An 11,858-nucleotide genomic window follows, 5' to 3' on the forward strand; every position below is an offset into this window, starting at 1 on the left:
GTCAACTCTAATTATTTGTCAGTCTGAGAAGCAACTGTGGGTAGGAACCTCATTTCCTGCCAACAAGATGATGCGGGCTTAAGTATCATAATTGGTGTGAACTTCACGGGTCTTTAACTTCTGGTTCAGGATCCAACCACTCGCAATATTTTCAAGTAATTAACAACAATAAAAATCAGAATCATAATGAAAACCTGAATTTCTCCTCCGAATTAAATTGTAATCAATAAATGAACTTGCTTTCTTACTGTGCTTAAGAAATGTATGCCTAAATGATTTTGGGAGGCCACAATAGAAGCCTGGCCTATTTATGAAATAAAGTTGTTGAAATTAAGATACGAGTTTGTTTCCCATAAGGCTGTTTCGGCATATGGTGTTGGTGCCCCAGTCATGGTGACCTTCTGCAAGCAGCAGCCAACCATTCCCTTGGGGCTTTCTCTTTGTTCTTGACAAGCAGGTCTGAAGCACTGGAAAGTTCATACCTTCAGAAGCATATTCTAGCCAATGAGGAGAGATAAGTGGTGGATGATTATCTAGACTGTCCCCTCTAGGAAGGACGACTCTTGAGGTGTGTTCTCCTCTGCCTCCTAGTGTTACCCAGTGGGAGCAAGTCCTACAGTGTATCTTTGAGTCAGCACACGCTACGGTTAGCTTCTCTCTCTGCCTTCCCTGTCAATACTTCATGTTTAAAGCTTCGGCAATCTGACCACCTGGATTTTATCTCCACCTCAAACCTAGACTCAAACTTAGGTTCCTGTAATGTAAGTTTGCTTAGACCCAAGCCCTGATCTTGATTGAAAATTTTTTGTTTGAGGAAAAATAATGTACTGAGAATCTAGTTCTAAATACATAAATAAATAGTCAGTAGGGGTGAGGGCTTGCCTAGTGAACTGTAGAAAGTAAAAACTTCTATAAAAAGGAGTCTATATCACTGTTTCTCAGCCTTCTAATGCTGTGACCTTTCAGTACAGTTCCGTGTGTTATGATGACCCACAATCATAAAATTATTTCTTTTTAAAATAAATTTATTGATAAAATTGTTTATGTTACTACTTGATAACTGTAATTCTGCTACTGTTATGAATCTTCATGTAAATATTTGATATGCAGAATAGTTGATATACAACCCCCAAAGGGGTTGTAACTCATAGATTGAGAACCACTGGTCTGGACTGACATTTTAATAGAGAGGTTTTATTGATAGAAACGGTCTGGTTGTTTTACAGTATGTTTTAAGTTCATATTTTTTATCAATAGTATGTGTCTCAGGGTTTCTACTCCTGTGAAGAGACAACACGATCACAGCAACGCTTATAAAGCAAACCATTTAATTGGGATGGTTCTCTTACAATTCAGAGATTCAGTCTATTGTCATCGTCATGGTGGGACATAGGAGTATACAGGCAGATGTGGTGCTAAAGAAGCAGCTGAGAGTCCAATACCTTGCAGGCAACAGGAAGTGATCTCTGTGTCACACTGAGTGAAATGTGAGTATATATAAGATCTCAAAGCCCACATCCGTAGTGACACACTTCTTCCAACAAGGCCATACCTACTCCCCACCTTGTCACTCCCTTTGGAGGCTATTTTCTTTCAAACCACCACAATATGTGAAAAATAAACACTAACAGTGTTAACCTTCCTTTAGAACAGGTAGGTGATGATGTGTCCAGCAACACGTTGGTTATTCCCCATCAGACTTCAAGTAAATTTTAAATAGAACACCTTGGTGAGGACATTCTTTCCCCAGCCCAGAACCTGCATGCCAGCATATTAGACAGAAACAGCAATTTAATCCAGTAGTTTCTTCAGTCAGTTCTACAAGAATTCTTCAGTGACTGTTGGCTTCATTGTACCTATCTGCGCAAACTGAAAGTTATGTGTTAGGGAAGAAAATACAAGTCCAGTGCTTTTATTCACCTTCAAAGAAGAAAAATAACTTTTCAAGTTGATGTGCGATTGGGACAAAAGACCATCTGGGGCAGCCAGGAGTAGTCTCTCGTCTCAAAGGCTTTCTACCAAGCAGTGGGAATATGAGCACGGGAACAAACTTGGATCCGGAGTTAAAAGCAAAAGGGTTGTCACCAGTTGGCACTGGTATGCTGTACAACTCTGAAAAAAAGACAATACCATCTTCTTTCTTGGCCTTGGGTTCTTTCTGAAATTAGAAAATTCCTCCTTCTTTAATTCTGGCCTCTATCAGTAAAGCTAATTTACTATTCAAGTCAGTGATGGGAATTGTCAAAGTAAGGGCTGTGATAATCTCCTGGAGCTTGAATATGTCCTAAATGATGGATATTGGCTTGAGAAACTGTGCTTTTGTAATTCAAAGGCCTCTTAACCTAAGCCTTTTAAGTAATTTCCATAATCCCTTACTAGTAGAATTCAGAAAATATATCTTATTTTCTGCAAAATAAGCCCAGAACCTAGGAATTTAAAATGAAAGGGGAAGAAATGTATAAAACCTCACAAGGCTTTGGGGCTAGACAATAAACTTAGAAGCACTCATTTTAAAAGGATGCAAGTTCTTATCATCATGCCAGCTGGAAGTAGTTATAACTGACATGGTGATCTCAGTAGTCTGTAGGGAGTTGAGGTGGGGCTTCAAGTCAATCTCTAACTCTGTGTCTCCATTCTCCAATGTGGATTCATATTTTCTCAGGTTTTTTTTTTTTTGTTTGTTTGTTTGTGAGTGTATTTTGGTCCATTTACCAATGCTATAACAAAATACATGAAACTGGATACTGTGCAAGAATAACTGCGTTTAACTCACTGTGTGAATTTGGTATTTTGCATTCATCTCCCTCAAGGATATGGCCTAAGCACTGACTCCAGTGAGGACTTCTGAGAAGACAGCATCACAAGGTCAGATGCCTGTGTATGACAGGGAGAACACCATGTAGCAAGACAGACAACCAGAGAGTGAGAAGAGAAACCTTTCCTCTTTTTTATAATTATTCACTCTCAAGAACTAAAAAGGGTCCCAAAGGAATCACATTAATCTCTTTCATGAAGTTTCCCTCCAATGACCTAATAACCTAATATCCTCTCAATAGGGTCCACTTGTTAAAGGTACCCACTATTTAGCACACCGTACTGAGAAACAAGCTTCCAATATCAAAGCTTTGGTGAACGATCCACATCCAAACAATAGAGATGGATCACTCTTCCTTCAGAGGTCAACCACAAAACCTGTGACCCCACACCCCTCTCATTCTCCATAATAGTATGCTGAAATTAGTACTCTCCATTACAAAAACAAGTGTAGATATAGATTATTTCAGCCCACAGAAGAAAATGCTGCTTCCTCTACACAGAAGAAAAAGTAAGTCTCATAAACATTCAATACCGTGATAGCCAGGACTCCAACCTAGGTTTGTGGAACTCTAAAATACAAGTAAAATTTTCCCCCTTCAAATGTTACTCATTTTACTTTTTATTATGCAGTAATGTTCATTGTAACGCAAAACAGAAAGATCAGGAAAGAAAAAGGTAAAGTCCTGGAGAGGCTCACAAGCTCCTGAGGAGCTATTGACAGATAGATGACAATAAGGGTTTTTGAGAAAATGAGAATCAGTTTTCTGTAAGGATATAGCCCTTGGTAAGTCAACCACACTCCGTTGGACAGCATCCACCCAGGAGCAAATAGACAGCACAAATCAAACTCTGTGGGTTATTTAGAAAGAGAAAGAGGACATGAAGTTGGAAAGGGTTGTGGGAGGTTGATTTGGAAGAAGTTAGGAGACATGGAGGGAATACGATCAAAATTCATTTTATAAAATTTTCAGTAGATTAATAAAAATATTATATTAAGTAAACACTATAAAATAAAAAGGTAAATAATTGCTACTAAATATTAGACTCTTAATATTTAGGAGGCATTTGTGAAATGTTAGTCTCCTATATTTATGTTAATATAACCACCTTTGTTTTCTTCTACTGTCTATATTACTATTGTCTCAGAAGTCAAGTTCATTTTTCTTCTACATTTGCAAGTTGATATACCTTGGCCTTACTTTCATTTGATCAAGTTACAGAAATCTCTATTTTCTTCTATTAAAAAAATTATCAAACAGAGTGACTTTTGGAAATGAATTGAAATGAAGCATTCCTTAAACCTTGTACCCATTTGTGTTTGGGTCTCTTTCAGGACTCTCTATCCACTGATCTATTTGTCTTCCACTCAAGCAAAATATCCTGATCATAATGACTACAGTTGGCTGAAAAAAAGACTCCTCACTAGCGACGTGTGAGCATTAACGTTGGACTCTGTGTGATTGACCTCACTTGGTCAAAGAGCCTTTGCAAATGTGATTCAATTAAGGAAGTGGACAGGAGGAAATGGTCCAGGATTACTGATGCGGTATCTCTACCATCACCTGTGTCCTTGTGAGAGAAGACAGTGTCAGTTAAGACTCAGAGGAGGAAATAGGCATGACTGTATCGGCAGAAACTGCAGCAATGCAACCTCAGGCAGAGAAGATTGATGCCAGGGGCTGGAAGACACAAGGAAGTGAGAGGTCCAGGTGTCCCTAGGCACACCTTTCCTTCCGACTGCTGGCTTCCGGAGCCTGAGAGAATGTATTGCAATTATCCTTAGCCCCCAGATCATGTAGGAATTTCTTGCAACAGTAACAGGAAACCAATGCTGTAGCTCTTTTAGAATACAATGTTGTAATAAATGGTGTTATGCATTGAAGAGATAGCTCAGTAGCTAAGAACACATGCCATCCAACATGAGGACCAGAGTTCAGATGCCAGCACACATGTAACAAGCCAGGCGTTCCTTGCATACAAGTAATCCAAGTTGTTAGAAGTTGGATACATGAGGATCACTAAGGCTTCCCGACTTCCAGCCAAGCCAGGAATAACTAGATTCACGAAAACCTTGCCTTAAAGGTCTAGGCAGAAAGAGATAAGAAAAAACATTTTTTCCTAGTCATTATTCTTTTTCAAAACTTTCTTGTATTTTTTTAAGTTACTTAGTATTCCATCATAATTGGAATTTTGGCTGAGTATAATTCATATTAAAATTGCACTACAACTATATATTATTAGGATAAGTTGGTACTTTTAAAATATTAGACTCCCCTTCCAGGAATATGATGTTTTGCTTTCCATTAACTTAAATATTATTTTATGCCTTTGGGTAATATTTGAGATTATTTGTCTTTTATGAACTATTCCACACTTTATACTCATTCTCTTCTTCTGTCACTAATAATTTTTTCCCATTTCTAACTTGCTGTTTCTCTTATAAATAAAGATTTAATTTTCCGTATTTATGCAATTCCACGCATCCTCACTTTCCATGGTCTTACCTGATCACCCATGTTCATTGCTGCTCTAGTTATAATAATCAGGAAATGAAGACAGCCTTGATGTCTATCAACTGATGAAAGGATAACAAAAATATGATACATTTATATAGTAGAATAGTAACAAAATTATGAAATCCTCAGCTAAATGGATAAAACTGGAAGCAATTGTTCTTAGTAAGGGAGCTCAGATCCAGAAAAACAAACAGTGAATGCTTTCTCTCGTTTGTGAATATTAGCTTATAATCTTCGGATGTGTGTGTTCTATTTGGAATACCCAAAGAGTTAAGGAAATTAACTAGGGGTCACGGAGAGTGTTTTTAAGGGTGGGGAAATAGAATATAGAACATAGTGATATAAAAGGTTGGAGAGGAATAATGAACAGAAGAGTTCAATGGGGTGGGGAATGGGAACACAAATAGAAAAAGCAATACAAGGAGGGATAGCTAACACTAAAGACATTTCAAAAAGTTATATGGAAACATTCCACTATAGAAGCTTCCTAAAATATATGCTTACATGTGTATAAGAAGAATTTAAATTGAGTTTTTCTACAATGGGACAATGCCACTACTAGACATCACAAGCAAGCAAATAAAAAGCCTGGTGCCAAGAATAGGTTATCTCTTTAGGGTTTGTTGGCAAGTGAAATCTCATATACCCCTCCCCAAAACAAGGGACTATTTTCAATGCTTCTAGCCATCCTCTGAAACAGACAGCATGACCCCACTGATGAATGCACCACATATTTCAGTCCTAGAACATGAAGAAATAAAGCTGGTACTGACTTGGAAGCCTCATCCATATGGACAGCTTTCACAGTGCTGGAAAGTCCTTTGCACTGTAACAGAAGAGAAATGTAATCACAAGTCTCACCTACCTGCAAACCCTGTGAGCTACAATAATGACCAGCCTGTCAAGACAAACCCAAAGGAACAATAGTGGCACTACTATCATATGAGTAACCAATCACTTTCTTACCAGATTTAATGATTTTTCACATGTTAAACTCACACCTATTTAAATAAGTCATAGGTCATAGGGGAAAATCTATTGATATTATTCTGCTAGATGGTTATGGTATTAAACCAACTCCTAAAGACCTATTGTTATACCCATAGATCAGCATATCTTTTAACTCTCGTCAAAGAAATCTCTTTTTGAAGTAGATGGGAATTAACACAGAGACCCACAATTAGCCAAGGTACAGAGAATATGAGACTGCAGAATGCTCAACCCTAAATTGCACAAGTCTCGGGGATCATTGTAGAATAGGGGGTAGAAAGATAATAAGAATCAGAGTGTATAGATGCCCCCAGGGGTCCAGGGCATACACCACTTGCACATACGCAGGCACAGATAGACACTTGTACACATAATCGAAAAATAAAATAAAATCATTACAAATAGGTTACAATTCTATTTCTTCCAGTTTTTCTCCTTTTGTTCACAACATTTTCTCTCCAAATTCCTCAATTTGAAAATGGAGTTCATTTACTTTTTGTTTGTTTGTTTGTTTGTTGATTGTAGTGCCAAGGACCCATGCATGCCAAGAAAGCTTTCTATCCCTGAGCTGCTTCTCAGCCATCATAGAGTTTTCAAACAAAAAGAGAAATAATATAATATTAACTTTATATAATATAGTTTTAACCAATCCACAGTCCTTTATACCAAATGATCATTTCTTCATTATTTTCCAAATACTTGATATACTATATAATTTTAATTTGATTTCTTTACTGATCCAGTACTGTTTAGAGGAGAAAGTTCATTTCCATATCATCATCCTTCTGGCCCTTGTGTTCCTCATTTCTTGTTTAATTATATATAGTCAGAGAATGGAGCAGGTAGAGGCAGGCAAATCTCTGTGAGTTTGAAGCCAGCATGGTTTACAAGAGCTAGTTTCTGGACAGGCTCAAAAGCTATAGAGAAACCCTGTCTTGAAAAACCAAACATAATAATAATAAAATAAAATAATAAAAAATAAAAAAATCTCCATTTGGGATGTATTTTATTGAGATTTCCTCTGTGGCTAAATATGTAGTCGATTTTCACAGATATTCCAGAAAAATAGGGAAAGTGTACATTTCCTCGCAACAGTTTGCAAAGTAAAAGAAGTACATTCACTCCGGGGACTTCATCATATCATGCTTGTACTAAATTGGATTTCTCGATTATATTCTTCATTATTGCATACTGCTTCCAACTTTTGACGTATTTGACATTTGAAATTCATACAGCTGTTTATCACCAGCTAAATTACCATTGAGCTTTGTCAGTTTCCTTGTATTTATAGTCTGGTTGCTTGGTTTGGTGTGTGTTTCTCTGATGAGATTTTTGACAATGAATTTACACAACTGCTGTGTCTCCTTAGTGAACAAAGCTTTGACCATGATCTGTTCTTTTTTTCCTTTTTAAGGTTTTGTACTATACCTCATTCATTTATTTGACATTAATATTTTCAACCCTAATTTCATTCTTAACTTGTTTTCTTAGTATATTTGTAATTATAGTTTTGATTATCCATTTTATCTTCATTTCATTTTATGTATGGCAATGCATGAGATAATTTATTTTTGATTTTTCACAATAGTATAACATTTTTATTCTGACAGAATTCAGATGATAGATATTTATCTGAATAATTGATGTTTATTTGAATAATTGGTGTAATTATACAAATTATTTTATTTGCTCTCTGTTGCATGGTGTTCTTTTCTTTTCCTTTGTAATTATAAGCATATAAATCTAGGGCTATTTTACTCTTGCATATCTGTACTTTGCACATTGCCCTATTTAGAGATCCATGTCATGAAACAATTATTAGTTAGATTGCACTTTTGAATATTTTCATTGTGATGTTTCATTTTTAAGTCATATTTCATCCTATTGACTGAGATTTTGTAGGCCTGAGCATAGATCACAAGTAGAAAATACAAACTCAAACTCAGTTTTATACTGCTGTCTATTCAAAGACCAGATTATTTTTGTGACCCTATAAAGCATTGAGATTTCCTGCCACCGCAAAGTAGGTAATGAGTTCTTCAGGGGCATCAGCGGTCCTCTAATATAGCTCTTTGAAACAATAGAATCCACAGCGAGCTGTTCTATTTGGGACATGAGCTACCTCCACTTCAGACCCCTGTCATAAATTCTAGGTTATTTCACCCATGATTCTCTTAAGGTACAGAAGAGGTTTTCATAATCCTCTTTTGGGTTATTGTTATCTTATTATAAAAAGTATTACAAATATAAAAAATGAAGTGTGGGGTCATATGAGCATGTAAGAAGCAGCTCCACACAGCCCAAGCCCTCACAGAAAAAGGTGGCAGGGGTCAATGCAGAGGCCCAAGTAGCAGCGACAGAGCCCAAAATGAGGAAGAGAGCAGTACACCCTGCTTACTGAGAGGCAAAGGAGCTCCAGGCCCAAGACCTACTCAGAATGAGAATAGCAAGGAGAAAGACATAAAAAGAGGAGACAATCGTTTTAAGCTGTGTGCTAATCCAACTAAAAGATACAGAGCCTTTATTACCAACATACCTGCGGACGTGAAATGGCAGTCACTTAACAACCTGGTTAAAGACAAACTTGGTGAGGTAACACACATGGAACTCTTAATGGACACTGAAGGAAGTCAAGGGAATGTCTGTTGCTGAATTCAAGATGAAAGAGAGCATGAAAAGCTTGCTGAAGTTCTAAAGAAGCACAGTCTGAATGGAAGACAGCTGCCAGTCAAAGAAGCAGAGCAATGGAAAAGGCCATAGCAAAGACTGGTGGGGTAGATATCCTAAATTACCCTAACATCCCACAAAAGCTTATCCATGCATTACAGGATGGAAGACTTGAAAGCAGAGCATTTGTAGCAAACCTGGATGATAAAGCTGGCTGGACAAAACTGATGTATTTAGTATGGCTGGTGGGGTGGTCTGAGCAGACATTCTGGAAGATTAAGATGGGCAAAGTTGTGGAACAGGCACTATGACTTTTGAACAAGCCACTGAAGCTGTATAATTTGATAGACCAGTGTGTGTCAAGATGAATGAGAGGGTCTTAACAAAGGGAGAATTTTTTTCCCTTCCTGAATGTGCACAGCAACTTCCCCATTGACTCATTGGTGTCAGCATGAGCTAGGACCTGGAGAGAAGCCTAGTGATACCAACCACCTGAATAAAGGCATTAGAATGGGAAACCTGGGGCCTTCAGGAATGGGAATGGAAGACATAGGATTTGGAATAAATAAAATTGGAGGCATAGAAGCACTCTTTGTTGGTGGTATGGAAAACATGAGACAATTTGGATCTGGAATGAACATAGGCAAAAATAAATGAAATCCCAAGAAATGCACTGAATAATAAGAGATCACTACAAAGCAGGGAGGAGGTGTAGCTGGAGACAAGGTCCCTGCATGGTCCCTGGGATGGAGAGGATGGGCCCTGGCATTGACCACATTGGTGGTGCTGGCATGGAGCCCATGGACACAGGCCTAGGCTAGGGCATGGATCAAGTGGGCTCTGACATTGAGTATATGGGCCTGTTCTTGGACTACATGAGTCCAGTTGAGTGCATTGGCTCCAGTGAGAACATGAACCCATTAGGTCTTGATCATATGGCCTCCAGAACTGATTGCATGGGACAGACCATGGAACACATTGGTCTGGTGTGGAGCACATGGATGCTGGCTTGGGCTTTCCTTGGGGAAGTTTTCAATCTCTTGCCTTCAGGTAAAAATTGTGATCTAAGACCTATAGGTATTGACTGAAGTTTCTGTGCCACTTGGTCCTGCTGCCATGCCATTGACTGTGTGAGCCAAACTAATTGAGTGCATGGGCCCTGCCATTGGGCTTATGGATGGCTTGGTGCTCACAGGCATGGGGGGCAGCATAGAGTATATAGGTCTGTGATGAATTGAATAGCCACTGGCCTGGAGCATGGAGACATGGGTCTTAAGAGCATGAGAGCCAACAGTCTTGAGTACATATGGGCCTGGAGCAAATGGGAGTCAAAGACCTGGAGCTTATGGGCTCTGCATGGGCCTGACATTGGGTGCTAGCATTAAAAAAAAAAAAAGGCCGGGCCATGGGTAGTGCCAAGAGGTACTACTTTTGAACAAGCCATTGAGATGGATTGGGGCAACTTTGGAGGAAGCTTCACAGTTTCCTTTGGCAGAGTAGACTTCTTGCCAGATAACTGTGAGAAATCTCTCATTTGATTTTACATGAAAATTGCTAAAGGGCAAATTCAACAAAGGTGGTCATGTGCTTTACTCCAAAATCAAGATGGAGAACACAAAGTACAAGGAGTGTGGTGTAGTTGAGTTTGACTGAACTTTCTGTCCCACCTGGTTTGGCAGCGGTTCAATTTCAAAGAAACACACAGAGGTCTACATTTTAATCATAAACTGGTTGGCCTATTAGCTCGGGCTTCTTATTTAACTGTTACATCCTACATTAACCCATCATTCTTGTCTGTGTCAGCCACGTGGCTTGGTACCATTTAACAGTGAGGCATTCTCATCTTGCTTCCTCTGTGTCCAGATTACAACTGTAGACTGACTCTTTCCTCTTTCCATAATTCTCCTTTTCTTATCGCTCTGCCTGTACTTCCTGTCTGGTCACCTTGCCTATACTTACTGCCTGTCTACTGGCCAATCAGCATTTTATTAAAATAATACAAGACCAGTGTCCCACAGCACATAAGTAACAATCAAAATATATATGCCACAATAGCATAGATATACTTAGCTGTTACTAGACCTGATGGGTAGGTACAGTATTAGTGAACGTTAGTCCTTTCTTTTTTCTAACTTGATTATTAAAAGAAAGTTAAATATTAGTTTTTTCAGGTTCAAGTACTTATCCATTTTCCAGACAATATGTTTATATCTTGCTATGTAAGTGTAGATAAATTATTCTTTGGACTGTCAGTTCACAAATAAAGGCATGGGAAAATCTCAGCCTTAGCTTAGGCTTGTTCCACTATTCGGTATAACTTAAATTAACCCATTTATATTAATCTATGTTTTGCTTGTGCCTGTCTACCTTTCTTTTATTCTGTATATCCACTCTCTACAGGTCACATTGTCATCTCCCTGCACCTTGATTATCTCCTTTTACTTCCTCTCTCTTTCCCATAAGTTTCACATCCCTAGTTAATTGGAATTCAGCTTTTTATTACACCTATCACACAATAAAATTTCACACAGTGCAAAACTATCCCACAACACTTTTATTTTTTGTTTAAATAAAGAGGAAAGGTGAAACTATAAGATAACTTTTCCTTGCCTTGGCAAAGTTTGCAATTGCTTCCTTTTATGTCCCACTTGTCCAGTTTGGATAGCATACCCTTATCTGTCAAGGCAAAGGAAGTTTCTTGCTCAGATGGCTAGCTTTGCTATATTGAAAGCAAACTCCATATGGAGGTTCTTTGATTCTCATCATCCTTTTTTGAAGTAAATTGGTGCTGCCAGGCACAGCCAACTCTCATAATCATTAAAAGCCTTATGTTATTAAAATGTTTTTTTTTCTTGTTGTATTTTTTTT

General features: G+C 38.1%; 1 pseudogene; it reads left to right on the top strand.

Moving 5' to 3' along the window:
• Window positions 1–11,858, top strand: part of LOC101986514 — a 34,982-nt pseudogene that overhangs the window by 17,299 nt on the left and 5,825 nt on the right.

The sequence above is a fragment of the Microtus ochrogaster genome, unplaced genomic scaffold (assembly GCF_000317375.1).
Source record: "Microtus ochrogaster isolate Prairie Vole_2 unplaced genomic scaffold, MicOch1.0 UNK3, whole genome shotgun sequence".
Classification (NCBI taxonomy): domain Eukaryota; kingdom Metazoa; phylum Chordata; class Mammalia; order Rodentia; family Cricetidae; genus Microtus; species Microtus ochrogaster.